At 60.5% G+C, this 15,726-nt stretch overlaps 1 protein-coding gene across 1 annotated transcript in view; it reads left to right on the top strand.

Moving 5' to 3' along the window:
• MACROD1 (mono-ADP ribosylhydrolase 1) overlaps positions 1-15,726 on the top strand; it is a 147,500-nt gene that overhangs the window by 82,080 nt on the left and 49,694 nt on the right.

The following is a 15,726-nucleotide window of genomic DNA, read 5'->3' as shown; positions in this document are numbered from 1 at the left end:
GTCCCTGCCTCGCTCCTCCTTCCTCCTCTCCACCCAGCACCCCCCCCCACTGCCCCATTCCAAAATGAGAAAGAGCAAAAAAACTATTATTGTTCACACCTCATCTCCCACCAAAGTTATTAAATTTCATTCCACGAACAAATAAATCCATTTTTATTGCAGCAGGAGGATCAGGCAGCCGTTTGCTGTTTTACCTTTTTTATTTTTCAAAGTCCTGTTAAATCTGCCCCGATCAGCTGGGTGGCCCTCTGGGCCCCAGCAGGCCTGCCCAGTTAGAACGCGTTCAGGCTCCTTCCCGGGAGTGGTAGGGGGGGGGGCTGGAGCGGCGGGGGGGGGGCCTTCAACTGCCTGCACGGAGGGTGGAGGAAGCTCCCTGCCAGCCTCCTGTTTGTCTGGCATTTCTAGTTTCCCAAACACAGCGTGTACATCTCTTCCAGGCCCAGCCCTGCGATTGGTGGAGGCTCCAGCTCACAGGAGAGAAGCTCTAGCTCTGGGAGGCTTGGGGACTTGCCCCAGGCCAGGAGAAGCCTCCCCCCCACCCCCGCCCCCCCATCCCCCCAGTGGCAGAGAATGGGGCCTGGCCCCGCCTGCTGAGGTTTGAAGGGGCTCTGATCACCGATCACGGTCACCCCGCTGAGTACCCGTCTGTCACCCACTGGCTGTGTGACCCCAGCACACCACCTGGCCCCTGAGGGCCTGAGCTGCCACATCTGTGGGAGGAATATAATGGTCACCGAATCTCCATCCTGGGAGGACGGAGATGCAGGCGGGGCTCAGCACAGAGCTTGCCACCACCCTCCCCAGGGCTTCCAGCTTCCAGCAGGTCCCCCGGGCCCCCCTGCCCTGCTCCCCTGCAGAGGGACATTGATCTGGCCCCGGGGGGTCGGGGTAGGGCTCCAGCCTTCCCCGCTGAGGTCAACATAAATCCTCATCATGGCTATTTTTTCTCCCTAAACCATTTGCTAAAGACTTAATGACTGTCAATAAGAAGCCTGTTGCATCGTCCGTCCGCAGGGCCGCCAGCTTGCAGAGATTCCCTAGCGAAGCATTTAGGTTAGGCGACTGCCTGGGCCAGGCCCAGGGTGTCACTGTGTCACTGCCCCCACCCCACGTGGGCCCTGAGGGGAGGGGACTGCCTCCCCCAGGCCCGGGCCCCCCACTACAGCTGTCCACCCCCATCCAGGGGAGCTGCTTGGGCCTCCAGGGGCTGTGCTCACCCTGAGCACCGTCCCCTCCTCCAGCCGGCCTGGTGCATCCAGGGAGGCCGCCCGCCCCACCGGGCAGCGCCGACAGCTGACAGCCCACGCCTCGGCCGGCCCTGGCAATGCCGTCCCCTCCCCATTCAGAGCTGTCTCGGGTGTCAGATGGGCTCGTGGTTCCAGGTGAAGACATCCACCGTGCCCCCTGCCATGCACACGCACACAGTGCCTTTCTGCTCTCTCTCTCATCCTGCAATCCCAGACTGGGGGAGGGGCGGTTGCCTGCACCTTCACACTCCCCCCGCCAACCTCCTCAGCTGCATCTCCTGTCCCAGCCTTCCTCACCCCTCCCTGCCACTGCTCCCCGGGGATTCCCTCTTCTTTTCTTTCCCAGACTGATTAGCACATGACGCTATCAAGAAAGGCAGCTCCAGATAATGTTCCCAATGCTGTCTGTCGGCACCTGGGGCCACTCCAACCCCGGGAGAAGTGGGGGGGAGGGTCACATGGGTATCTACCTCCTGCCAAGCCCCCTCCACTTCTGAGCACCTTCCCCCGAAGCTGAGAGGCTGGCCCTGCTGGGGGTGGGAGGGCTGCTCGGTAGCGGAGGCCCACTGTACACGCAGGAGCGGGGGATCCCTTTAAGGCTAGAGCCGGATTCTGAGCCCATTATCTGGGCACCAGGCTGGCAGCCGGCCCAGCCGTGGCTTCTCTGCCCCTCAGCGGGGAAAGAAACGGAGACACAGACAGAAAAGTGACATCAGACCCTCCCTGCTGTGTGGAAGATTTGAGGCAAAGGCCCCTTTGCAGGTGGAGTCCTTCTCATCCTGCCTTTGCTCGCCTGGCCTCCATTTATTTGTCAATCAAATGGGAATTCAGGCCCGGCCAGTTCTGCAGGGCTGCTGTAAGATTCACTTAGCAGTAGATGTGGGTGATAGCCATCACCCTGGGACTTCGCACTTACAATCCCAACCAGGCCCTAACATGCCCGATCTCCTTTATTTCTTGTTGCTGCCCAGGAAGGGAAGTGCAGTAGGCACCTTTCTTTTTACAGCTGCTGGGGCCTGTCAGGAGCCAGGCTGGAGGCAGGGAACAAGCCAGCCAGGGTCCCCGCTGCAGCTGGTAGACATGAGTGTCCCAGAAAGCGGAATGGAAGGGTGGGCCAGGTGGGCCCCGGGTGGGGTCGGCGCAGCCTTCCCCCCACCCCCAGCTCCCCAATGCCTGGCACCGAAGGGGTTTCTGGCACTGCCTGGAGGCGCCACGTCACCTGAACAGAAGGCAGAGCCCTTGCCAATGCTCCCTGAGCATGACTCTTGCCAATTCAAACGCTATATCTCAACGCCATTAATTTACATTTTGATTCGACTTTCTTAATTTTACTTCAACTTCGCACGACTCCAGTTTGAGAATCATTTTAATGTATTTATCTGTGAGGCAATTTGTTAAATAACCCCCAAGACTCGGCGGTTTTCCGTTCTGAGCTTTTATTGCAAGGCTGTTTTAAATTAAATTAGTTGTCAGGGTCCCTGAGTGCATTGTAACGGGGATGAGTTCACCGCCAGCCCACTCATAAAAGTGCAAACCGCTGGCTAAATGGACGAGAGCAGGAAGTGGGCTGCCCAGCTCCTCCCAGACCCCCTCGGTGCTGGTTTGGGGAGTGCAGGGCTGGCAGAACCACCCGCAGTAGGAAAAGCAAACAGCCACCCGGGGTTCCCAAGCCATGCTGTGCCTGCCAGGTCCCCCGCAGGGCGGGTCCTCGATGGCCGCAGGTGGGGGGCAGTTCCTTACCTGGGCATCCCAGCCCTTCCGCCGCCTGCCCTGGGGCCCCAGGTAGTGTGTGTGTGAGCCACAGCACGTCTGTGCTATCACCCCTCTGAGGGACAGCAGAGGGGCAGAGCCTGGTCTCTGCTTTGTGTCCCTGTGCCCCAGGGAGAATTGCTGGGGAGCTGGGTGTGAGATCTTACCTCCCCCCCCAATCTGTTATCTGAGCCAGCATCCGTGCTGGCTGGCACCTGGGCCAGGGGGCATGATTTGTGAGCTGAAAGGCCCAGGTATTGAATCTGTGTTTCATGTTCACATCAGCAGCTGCTGTTTGCCCGGTAATGAGCAAGACCTCTCCCCACCAGCCTCCTAGAGCTGCACAGTCTCGCAGGTGGGCCCTCCCAGCCCTCCCGCAGTGCTCAGCCAAGCCACTCCAGCCTTCCATTCTGCCCTTCCAACCTCACGTCCCCTGGGAAGCTGCCCAGCCCCTGGCAAATGGACCAGGGGGTTGCACAGTCACTGGGAGTCACTGGCCACCTCATGCAGTCTCCCCGGGGACTGCCCAGCATGTGGGAGGAGGGCTGGGATGCTGGGGGTGCTTTGGCGCCTCCCCTGCAGCACCTGGCAGGGGCCTGGCACATGGCATGGGTTCAGTATAGACCTCCCCTGTGTCCCAGGGGCAGTGTGGCATGCTGGGTACCAGTGCAGGCTCTGGAGCTGGATGCCTGAGTCCAAGTCCCGGCTCTGTGACTTTCCAGCCATGTGACCTTAGGCCATTTCTATAAAACGGGGTCCTCAGAGGAGCACTTTGAAGATGACATAGGTTCCCAGTGCTCAGAAGCACCTGGAAGGTAGTAAGCCTCGCTATGTTCCCACCTTGGAGGCAGAGATCGCCTAAGGAGAGGAACTCTTAAATACACCTTTGTAGCCATTTCGCAAGCTCCTATTCACCCAGTGATGCCTTCCCAAAGGCCGCCTCCTCTGGGAAGCCTTCCTGAGGCAGGATTAGTTGTGCTCTCTTCTGCATTCCCCCAGCCCACTTGGTGCTGGGGTGAACCTTGCTGTACCCTCTTCCTACCGAGCTGGCTGTGCATTCGAGGGGGCAGAGGGGGGTGCTCTCCTTTTTATCTTTTAAACTTTCTCTAGCCCAGGACAACACACACCCTGCCACGCTCCCTGCAGCCTCGGTGAACATTTGGTTTTGGAGGGGAGGTTGGAGAGAGGAAGAGAACTCTTTGTGAGGCCCTGGCTTAAAGCCCTCCAAGGCCCCTGGGGCACCCCTGAACCAAGTGCCACCTCCTGTGCGTGGCCTGCTGAACCTGCCCCCCTCTGCCTCACCTCGCTCGTGCTCAGCACTGCCCCTACCCTGCCCCTCTGCACCTTACTCCCCGGCCTCTCCTATCCCAGCCCTCCTCCCGAAACACTGGCCCACACCTCTTCCTTGGCCACCACTACCTTGCCTCCAGGACCATGTCCGGCCCATTTCTGCTGTGGGAATCTTCCGAAGCCCCCAAGCCTGGGACAGGCAGGCTCCTTCATCACAGCCCATGTCCCCAGCACAGTCAGTGCCCCGTGTCTGGCCTGCCCCCCTGACTAGACTGAGCTCACGGTGGAGGGGCAGAACCCGAGTCTGGCTCAGTGACCGTAGTGTCCCTCCTGCCTGGCCTGTCCTAGGTGGGCTCTACACTCAGGAAATGAATGAATAAACAAATGGATGATTAAGGTCCTCGTGAAACTCTGGGCTCCTGGCCACGGGGTGCCCGAGGTGTTAGCTGGCAGCAAGGCTGGGTGGTGTGGGCAGGGGACAGGGATGGGAGAATTCAGAGAAAGCCCCTCTACTCTGTACTGTTTCATGTCTGGCCAGAGGCCCCACCCTCTGCTTCCTGCTCTTGTATCAGGGGACGCTCTGGGTTTTAATAGGGCTGGAGAGGAGAAGCCAGATCCCCAGCAGCCAGCAGGCGGGTCTCAGGGGAAGGTCATGTGTCATGCACACACATACCCGGCCCTGAATGCCCAGCCAGGGCTAGGCCTGAGGCCTCCCGCTCTTTGGCCAAGAATAAATAGAGCCTGTCTGTCCCAGTGCTGGGAGGAGAGTGTTGAGGAGCCAGGATCCCCAGATCCCAGCCCAAGCATCGCCATGCTCAGCCTCCCAGACCCCATGGCCCCCTCTCTATGGAACCAGAGGCATCGGATGGGCTCCCCCAGGTGGGACAACGACCCCGACGCAAGCAGGGCTACACAAGGAGCTGGCAACGGGGCTTGCTTGCTGTCTATCCCCAAGCCCGGCTATGCAGTTTGGGTATTTTTCCCCCTTCACTGATGTTTTATTCATGCAAACCCAGCCTGCATCTGTCCTCAGAAAATGAGAGAGAAGATGCAGGAGAGAGAAGGAGAGATAGAGGGACTCAGAGAGACTGGGGGGCTTGGAGAGAAGGAGACCTCACTTATGTATGGGTGTTGCTGTTCAAAGCCAGATAACCTAGAAAGATCCACGGAAGATGCGCTCTCCCCACGGCCGCCTGACAACAAAACAGGAGCCGTCATTCAGATGCGATTCATCGCCACCTCTTAGTCTATCACTGGGTCCTTTGCAGACCTCTCCACAGCTCACCAGGGAGGGCCCCCGGCTCTGCCTGTCCTTCTCCACCCTCACCCAGGCCAAGGAGGAAGGGGAGGCTTTGTCTGTGCTAACTGCATTGTTAGACCAAAGGTGCTTACTTAGGCTCGCTGACTAATTTGGGGCCTTTATTAAACATGATTGCTGGCTGACAGCTGGTCGGGAACCAGCCGTGGCTGCCGTGGGGGGGAGCCGTGGGGGGGGAGCCGCATTTCGGCACACACTGGGGTGTGTCCCTGGCTACCCACCCCCCCCATCCCCGCGCTAGCCTCTGCCCCCGCCTTCTTGCCCCTTCCAGCACACACACCCACGTCACCCAGAGCTCACTGCCCTAGAGGCCATTTTATCCCCACAAGAGCTTCAGTGAGCAGAGGGGGAAGAAGCTGAAGGGAGGGGTGCTGGCCAGCCATGCAGGCTTCCAGAGGCCTCTCTCCACCCCTTGACAAACTCCTGCATCCTTCAAGAAAAGCCCCACGTCACCTCCTCTGAAGTCCCCCTCCTCTCCCTCCTTCTCGCCCTGGGGTTCCCTGGCATCCGGTATACAAGGTATACCTGTAGGCCCGGTCTTCAGTGGACGCAGGCAGCTCCTCCCATGCGCAGAGGGCCTTTTTTACAACCTCGATTCCTGTAGCCCATAGTAACCCTATGGGGGGCTCACTGCGCTCTCTCTCTCTCTCTGCTGCTCAGATGTGGAACCTGAGGCAGAGAGGTTAAGCTGTCAGCCTGAGAGCACACAGCCGGAGTTCACTGGCTCCTGCGTCCGTGCCCTTGACCGCCCTGCCGTGGCCTCTCCGCTACCCCATCTGCTGGAAGGCTTCATTCCTCTGAAGACTCCACCAGAGCCATTAAACCCTCACACCCTACTGTCCCCAGGCCATGCGGCTTTCCCTCCAGTTATCTCGTTTAATCCCTCACAGCTTCGAGGCGAGGCGGGGCAGGAATCCATCCTGTGCAGCTGTGGGGCCCCAGCCCCAGGCCAGGCCAGAGCACAGGAGTGGCTCAGGGGCCCAGGTGTCCGGCCGAAAGGGCTAGCTTCGGAGTTGGTATCAGGGTGGAGGGTCCCTCCTGCCTTCCCCAACAGCCCCTGCTGCATGGGACCTCCAGACACACCAGCCCTCTGTGGCCCGGTTCTGGGGTGGCAATCTGGGCCTCAGGCTGGGTCGCGCCCCAGAAGGAGGGCAAGTGGCTTGAGAGCCTTTAGCACGATGGCTTCCCTGAGAAGCTTGGCTCTGGATGACACAGAGCAGGGCTCCTTCCCTGCCCAGCGGGGATTTGACAGTCTTGTCAACTGTCAGCATCTGTCGGTGCAGCTACACCCCCAGAGCCTAGAACAGTGCCTGCAACAGGGTGGGTATTCAGTAAACGCTGAGTTGTTTCAGGAACCTCACACTCACCCCACTCTGGGTGCCAGAGGACAGGACTAGGCTGGGCTGAACTGGCTGAAATCTCTGACGCTTCTTTCAGCCCCATATGTGGTGCCCCTCTCCACATCCAGAATGCCCCATCTGACTTGGCAGATATAAGACTCCGGGATTTGGGGAAGACCTCTGCCCAGCCCTGGTCAGCCCCACAAACTTGGGACTCCCTTAGGGGTAGGGAGAGGCAGTCAGGGCTCATTGCTTGCACACTGATTCATGCCCCTCATATTTCTTGAGCACCTGCTGTGTGCCAGGCACTGGGCTAGGCACAGGGGGCTGCTCAAAGAAGTGAAGGGGAGGTGCAGCACCTCCCCCCCCCCCCCCAGTGGCAGGACCAGCCCCTGTGTAAAAAGACAACTGGCGGTCCAGCCAGAGAAGCAAAGAGGAGGGACTCCCAGTGTAGGGAAGTTCACAGAGCAAGGCTGAGTGGACATTCCCCAGGCAGAGAAGGGGCCACGGCATGCCCGGCAGAGGCCTGGACAAAGTCTCAGAGGCATGAACAAGGAAAAGTAGCCCACAGAAGCAAGTGGAAATGGTCCGGGATTGGGGAGGGCCACAAGTACAAGTGTCTAATTTCTCTCCTTTGAAAACTAAAGTTGGAACCTGATATTCCACAGAGGGCTGTCCTAGGCTGACTGCCTAACTTGGGGCCATAAGGAGGCGTTTTCCAATGCAGATAATCTAATCCAGCGAGTCTGTGGCGGTGGCACCCAGGACCCTTCATTTTGAACAAGGCCCTGGCGTTTAGTGCGGACGGACACTGGGGTCAGAGGCAGGTCACTGGGCCAGCCCACGCTGTCCGGCTTAGGAGGGACCCGAAGTTTGGCCTGGGGTCTGGGCAGGCCCGGCCCATTCTCCCCTGGCAGAAGGGCCCTCACCTCCAGCTGGGGGTGGGGACGGAGGCGCAGCGTGAAGGAAGGGCAGACGGCGGCAAAGTCAGCGCGGCGCATCCATCTGCCCTGACAGCCAGCAATTACACCGCGTGATCGCCAGATTACTCCAAATGCATTTATTACAGGGGTTAGAAGCGGGGGACTTATTTACTGGCAAATCCATACTCATTACAAGACTCAGCCTAGCCTAGACTGAAAACAGCTCAACTGAAACAAATAATTACCAAAGTCCTTACAGTGCGAGGCTCTCAGGTGGTTGGGGCGCGGGGTTGGGGGTGGCGCCTGGCCCTTTCCATGAAGAAAAGGGAGGAAGAGGCCGAGAGTGAGGATGGCAGTGTCGGGGAGGGAGACGCCGCCCGGCCGGCCGCCGCCGTGCGCATGCCCGCCTAGGTCATGAATATGCAAACAAGCCCCGCGGGGCGGGGCTGACACGCCCGGTCCCGGGGGCTCTGGCCACCCACTGCCCACAGCCACACGCTGGCGGAGAAGCCAAGGGAAACGAGGGCGACCTGGGGCCTGCAGGGTTCCAAGACTGGGCCTAGTCCCGCATTTTCCAGGGAAAGAAACACTGGCACGGAGCACAAGCTCCCCAGGTGCTGAATGAATGAAAGGGCCAGTGAACGGAAGTATAGCCCAGACAGACCCTGCCCCGGGGCCAGAGGAGGACCCACTCTCTGTCCTCAGGCTGGGGCGCTGGAGGGGCTCCCACGGAGGGTATCGCCGGCCTCACAGGCACACACAGCTGACCCTGGAGCCACAGAGCTGACAGACGCTGGGCATCCTAGGGCCGTAGACTTGGGGGACGCGGAGAGCACAGACTGGGCTCTCAGGCCCCAAATGTCTTCCGCACCCGCCAGGGACTCTGGGGTTCCAGAAACAAAATCAATCTTTAGTTTTTTTAGGACTGACAGAGCTGGCCAGGTCTCCTGCTCCCATTTTACAGATGAAGCAACTGAGTCCCTGACAGGGGCAGGACCAGCCGCGGTCCGCTTGTTCACGAAGGAGCGCTCCCGGCTGCGCCCTGCGCTCTCGGGATTCCTGGACCGCGGTGGCGGCGATCAGTGCCCGCGTGGGGAGCTGTCAGGCCGATTGAAATGTGGGCTCGGCCTCTCTGCCCGCTGGGCGGATGCTGGCACCGCCACCCGCGCCTTAAATATTCATTCACTTGACAGAACACTAATTAAACAAAGTAAGGTGCATTATTACTTGATTAAATTTTTTATTGGCAGCTTAATTGGTCTGTTAGTTGCCCCTTAGGGAGTTGTTCGTCCACCTCCCCTACCCCGCGCCGTGTGGGAGAGGGCCCTTAGCCGTCCCTGCGTCGCCCTTCCCTGCCCGCGGGGTACTCGGGCACTCCGCCCGCCCGCACCCCCCAGCCCAAGTTCTGGACTGGGCGCCGGGTTCTCGAACCCCGCCCCTAGGGCCGTCGAGGTCCCTCTCCTATTGGGTCAGGGTGAGAGTTGCAACCAATCAGCAGCTCGAGGTCAAAAGGCTCCACCTCAAAATGAGCCTCGGAGGCCTCTTGGGGAGGCAGTGGACCCGGACTTGGAGAGAAAGGTGGGGGATTTGATTCGGCCTGGAGTGGCTGGATGATCTACCCTTTTCTGGGCCTAGGCCTCCGTTTCCCTGTCTGCACCACCACCGGGCTGGCCCCGCAGGCCCCTTATCCAGGCACAGACATCGCCCGAGTGCTCATGGTCCGGCCGTGCCAGGGCCTGAGAGTGCCCCCTCAGAGCAGGTGAACCCACCTTCCTGCTCCCTCTTCCCGCTATCTCTGACGCGCTTCCCCCCCCACACCGCCCCCTCGGGGTGATGGGAGTCTGGAGCCGGCATTTGCCCTGCAGACAGCTGGCCCCTCCCCCCAAGTCTGTCCTCCGGGGTTGCAGTGAAGAAGAGCCAGGAGTCGTTTCATCCTTCCCGCACGAGCCAAACCCCTGTGTGAGCCTCAGTTTCCCTAATGCCACATGGCTGCCTGTCTTCATCCAGCGAGCAGAATTTGAGTGTTGGCACAAAAGGAGGAGCGTGTCCTCTCGGCGGGGTGGACCGCTCACTCTGAGGTCCCAGCCAGTCCTCACACCTATGCTGCGAGGGTACTGCCCCATCACCCCGCTTTACAGAGGAGGCAGGGGGTCCCCAAGGGCTCGGTGACTTGCCCAGGGTGTCACACGGCGTGGGGGGGGGGTGGGGAGGGCAAGGCTGAGAAAACTGGAAAAGCAGGGGTGGGCCGAGCTCCGCTTGTCTGTTCTGTTCACACACCCGCTCGCCAGCTCCTCGGCCCAGCGGCAGGAACCTGCTCTGGGGTTGGGGACAGGAAAGAACATGGGGCCTTTCCAGGGTGGCCTGGGTCCCTGGGTCACACCCCCCCACCTCCGGCCATGCCCAGTGTGAGGTGGGGGGAGGGGGGCGTCGCTGGTCCTGCTCACCCTGCTGCTGCCCTGTCCACACCCTCCCACCCTCCGGAGAGGACCCAGGCCCCATCGATGACAGGGGAATTGTCTGGCCGCCCCAGAAGCCGCCGCCGGCGGGCAGGAGGCGAGGTAATTGGCATCGCCGGCCGAGGGAGCAGGAAATGAGCGGCCGCAGCCCTTGTGGAGCGGGAAGCTGGTCAGTGTCATCGGCCTTATCTGGGAACAGGCTGCCCAATTACGGAGCTGTGCCCGCTGCCCTCAGCAGCTGCTGGTTCCGCTGCTGCCCCCTCCCCAGTGTCCTCATAGCATCTCTGGTCCTGGGGCATCTGCTGCCCCTTCCAGAAGGCACAAGGCAGCTGCCCGGAGAGAGGCCTGCCCTGGGACTCCCCTATCCAGGTGCGCGGCTGCAGGTGCTCCCCCCAGCCAGGCCTGGCATACAGGGGAGCAGCTGCTAGATCCTACCCCGCACCCCCCACCCAGGCCCTCTCCTCCCAAAGGTGACTGTCCAGGCCGAGCCCTGCCCAGGGCTGCCTGTTCTAAGTATCCCTTCAGGGAGCTGAGATGAGCAGGGAGGAGCACACAGTCAGGCTGGCAGGGTTCTCCAGCTGCCTGGTCCCAGGGCCCCCTCAGGGCAGGACGGGCAGGTCACCCTGCTCTGATGCTCCACCCCCTCTACCAGCCACCGAATGAGAGGATTAATAATTCTGTGGGTGGACAACGCTCAGAAACACAGTGCCACTGGGGACTGTGATAAGGTGTCATAGATTAGGAAAATAGGACTATAATGGGTTTGCAATTGTACATAACGCAGCCAGATATTAGCAGATCATGCTGTGGCTCACAGATCCGAGAGGGGCTGGCGGTCCCAGAAGGGCTGAGCCGAGGGTGGGGCTGGGCTGCCCTTCCGGACTAGAAACGGGGATGCATCCGGCAGCGCTGTCTCGGCAGCCAAAGCCCAGGGGTGACACAGTGCAGGGATAACTGGCTTTGGGATTGAACCCACCTGAGTTCCAATCCATGCCTCCATTTCCCCATCTGTAAAGTGGGGGTGCAGCTGTCTCCTCAAGGGCCGTGCAAATTCAGTGGGCTCGTGAACCTAATGCTCCGTAAATGCCCATCCCCTTCCTCATCCTTCTCCTTCCACAAGGCTCCAGCATTCAGTCCTTGTCAGGCCCCACTTTCTGGGAAGGTCTCCCTGGGTCTGCAGACATGTTGAGGGGGGCCCTGCACACTGCCGCCACTCCTGACCTGGCCCTCCCTGTGGCAACAGGGGTGACTGTCCCTCCCACAGCACACCCTTATGGCGGCCATGGACACATGTGAGCATTCCCTTCCGGTTTGAAGACCCCCTTCCAGCAGGCAGAGAGGATGGCCCCGGAGTCAAGGTGCCCAGCTTAAGGTCCAGCCAGACAGCCAGAAGATGTCAGCCCGTCTGCCCCTCTCTTCATCTGCCAGGGTTCCTCACTATCCGGGAGCATCCTGAGGGCTCCCCTCTGTCCTCGAAGCTGGCACTGAGGGGTCACTGCCCACGACATTCGGCAGGTGACACTGCTTACGTGAACAGGGCACATGAGGAATCCTGCCATCTCTCTGGTTTGAACACAGGAACGCCACCTGTTCTTGGTGCACAGGTGGGGGAGACTGGGAAGAACCAGCCGTGGGCTGTCCCCTCCCCTAAATCCAGCCACCAGGGCCACCAGGGGCTAAGGAGCCGGGTGAGCCTCCCGAAAGCTGTGTGTATTGATAGCAGGTGTAGAGCAGACTGGCCTGTGAGGAGAGGCTTCTTAGGGGAGCAGAAGCCAGAAGGAAGGCCAGAACAGGCCTCGGGCTGGGCAGGGATGCCAGGGAAGAAGAGAGGGCTGTCTTTGTGGCAATGAGCCTGGGGTGTAGACCAGCCCCGGGCCTGGAGCCTTCGGGAGTACAGATGTGATTTCGAAGACAGGCTAGGGTTCTTCCCAGGGGAGTGGGACAGGCCCCTCGCCAGTGTCTCAGAGCTCAGCTGGGGGTTCATCTCACCCCTGCCCACATCGTGGAGACCCCAGGACTGGCCTAGCCACCCCCCCACACTGGGTTCTCAGCTATCCCCTGGGGAGCACTGCTGGTGGGCAGAGTCCCTTACTCTCCCAACCTGTTGGCTCCTCACTTGTCCCACAAGCAGCCCGGCCCGCTGCCACCCTGACCCGGCGCTCATGTCCCCCTGCTGCCCAGGCCTTGAGGGCCGGCTAGGCTGCCTTGGGGCTGGTGGCCTACCTGCTCCCCGCCTACCCCGGCTGTCTGTCGGCTGTCACTTACAGATGGGCCCCATCTCTGTCTGTCCACTCTCTGGTGGAGCCTCCTGTTCCCGCAGCTGCTCCCCCTTCCTCGCCCCTTCCTCCCTGCAGACAGCTTGGCTAGGCTGTGGGTGTGAATTTCCACCAGAAGGGGGGGCCTGTTCCTTCTGGCACTGGAGCGGAGCCTGGGAGGGGTAGGGGGGCGGGAAGCTGGGTGGGGGAGGGCTGGGAGGGTGGGAGTGGCTGTGCCCTGCCACACAGCTCCTCCGGGAAGGCATCCAGGCCTGGATGGCCCTGAAGACTGAGAGCAAAGTTGGCTCTGGTCCCAACTGCCTCGGCTCCATATGGGGGGGGGGGGGGTCAGAGTAACCTCCTGAGCCCCCTTTCCTCTTCTTCCTGCCTTAATACACCCTCCTGCCGGCAAGGACAAACTGCTCCGGTTTGTGGATGGGAGGCCTGAGGCCCAGAGCACTGACAAGGTATCCTGGGGGACTGTCACTCATGTGAGCTCCCTTCCCACGTGGCTGGCAGCAGGAGCTAGTGCGGCCTCTGTCACTGCCTGCCCCAGCAGCTCAGAGGGACAAGAGCACACCCACAGTCACAAGCCAGGCCTGGCCCTAAGAACCGTATCCAGAAGGAGGCTGAGCCTCACAGTGCCCTCTGTACAGAGGGGAAACCAAGGCAGTACAGAGGAGTGGGGAATACACCCCTTGGCCCATCGGCCTCCCTCCATAGATATTTATTGCTTGCCTAATGTGCCAGGCCCTGGGGGACAGAAGGGAGATGAGGTCCCTGCCTCCACAGAGCTCACTGCCTGGTGGGGACAGTACTATAGAGAACGTCACACAGGCACACAGGACTCTGTGCTGAGGAAGGACACAGGTGAGGCACTCCCCAGCTCCGCCCTGGCCCCTGTGGGAGGGGAGCCCAGTAGGATGGGGACCGCCACACCCCGAGTTGCCTGCTCCCACCCCCAGCTCCCTGCGCCTCTCCGCCCCTGGCCTCTGGGAAGTGCCTATCTCCTGTGGTTCCTGCTAATGAAGGGCAGTTCCACCCACCCCGAAACTGGTCTGCTTCCAGCTGGTATTTAAAGAAGTGTCTCTGAGTTGATGGTGTTTGCTGTTCCCATTCCTGTCTCCCACCCACCCTACAGTGTCCCTCTCAAGGTAAAACAGAGCAAAGCTTACTGGCTGCTCCTCAACCCCGCTCTGGCCCCAGAGGAGCGCCTCGCCCAGGCTAGGCACAGTGGGTTCAGAGACCCACTGAGGTCCAGGACTGCTCTCAGGACACACTGGTTGGCTGTGATGAGGGTCTGAGGAAGTAGAGAAGGCTTCCTGGAGGAGGCAATGTCAAGCACAAAAAAGGAAGGATAAGGTGGGTGGGTGGGAGCCCGACTGCAGTGGGTTGGGAAATGACAGGTGGGAGAAATTCAACTGTGAAGGGGAGGAGTAGAAGCCAGAATGTAGTAGCTGCAGGGGAAAGGGAGATCCGGGGTGGGGTTGGTTTTTATAAGAAACACTAGAATGTCCTTAAAAGCGGATGGGAAAGTACCACCTGAGGCACCTCAAGAAGACAGGCTGAGTGACAAAGGGAGGCTTCATCGAGGCAGGAGGGGGCCGGCCAGGTGGGGACGGAGGCCCCGAGCAAGAAAGTCTGTAGGTCAGACAGCCGGACGGAGGGGAATTTCTGTCTTCTCTGGGAAGTGAGAGACGAGGGAATGTCTCTCTCTCTCCAGGAAGCACTCACCCATTTAGAAGATGAGGAGACCGAGGCGCAGGAAGGTGCCCCGGCCTGCCCTGGTGTGTAGACCAGCAGGCCCCCCTCTGGGCTAAAATGGGATGAAAGGGGTGAGGGCCCCGAGGGCATCCTAAGGAGAGCCAGCCCCCGCCCGGGTTGAGATCTGCTGGCAAAACCACCTTGAATTCATAGAGCGGTGTTTCTAAACCGCTCGGATCAGGCCCACTGCCTGGCGCACTCAGTCTCCTGGGGAGGCGGCTCCTGCCTGCCTTTGGAAACTTGTTAATATTCCCCGCTGTCAGGCAGTCCTCCCTCTCTAATGTCATGGCTGAGCCAACTCTCCCTGCGAGGCCCAGCCATCCTGGAGCAGGCTGCCATCTGTCCTCTGGCCCTGGGGAGGCCCTCCTCACTCCTACGCCCTTTGCGAGGCGCACTAAGGGCAGAAGTGTGTTTAAGGCAGGCCTCGCCCTCTCCAGGACACCGGTGGGTCCCTGTCTCACAAAGACGGCTCCAGGGAGCTGGGGGCCTCCTTGGCCTCTTCCTGCAGGTCCTCTCTGAGTCCCTCCTTCTGGATCCTCTTTCCTGCCTGGTGGGAGAAGCCTGGGGTCAGGCCACTCACGGGCTGGGACACCTCCTGCCACCCAAGGCTGGGCCTCCCTCCCTGATCTGCGCTGGAGACAAAAGTCAGTGGTGTCACCCAGTAGAGCGTTCAGCACGGTGCCCAGCACATAGGAAACGCTTGGTAAAGAAACCAACACCAAGTCTCTTTCCCCATCCGCCCTGGGGCAGGTGGCCATGCCGAGCCAGGGAGCCCCGGGGTCCTGCTCATACGGGGGACACAGACATCCTGGCGCAGCGTGACCCAGCACCCAAGCCCCCTAGGACCGGAGGCTAGGCCCGGCAGCCACCTCCAAATCCCAACCTGCAGGAAACCATGGGCTGCAACAGCCCCGTTTGCAGAGCCCGGCCTGGTTAATCTGCTTCATTAAAGGCACTAATTAATTGGCTTAATTAAAAGAGTAACCTGGAAGCCAGCAGAACCACCTCCTAACAAGGCACGACGCTATGCCGAGGCAGCCCTGGAGCCGAAGAGGGGAGCACCCCGCCTGCCGCCAGCATGCCCATTCAAGGGTCCTGAGCCCAGCCCTTGGCTTCGGGCAGCCTCAGCCCACCTCGTGCTGGTGACTGCTGACCCCCTCCCCAGCCCTCGTACCCCTCGGTCAGGCTCTGTGCACTGTCGGGAGCCGGAAGTCCCACACTCACATGCGCCGCTTGGCTGCAGTTAAAAGCCCAGAATGTAAGCAGCCGTAATTAGACCAAGCACAGGCAGGCTGCGGCAGATAAAGGTTAACAGGCCAGGAGGGAGGGATGGCATCGTAAGGAGGCCGAGCCTGGCCACCCCGCGCCGGTCCCACGGGGAGAA

This window comes from Mirounga leonina, unplaced genomic scaffold, assembly GCF_011800145.1.
Source record: "Mirounga leonina isolate KUSES-001 unplaced genomic scaffold, KU_Mleo_1.0 Mir_166, whole genome shotgun sequence".
NCBI classification, from domain to species: domain Eukaryota; kingdom Metazoa; phylum Chordata; class Mammalia; order Carnivora; family Phocidae; genus Mirounga; species Mirounga leonina.
This window is presented reverse-complemented; position numbering and strand designations above follow the sequence as displayed.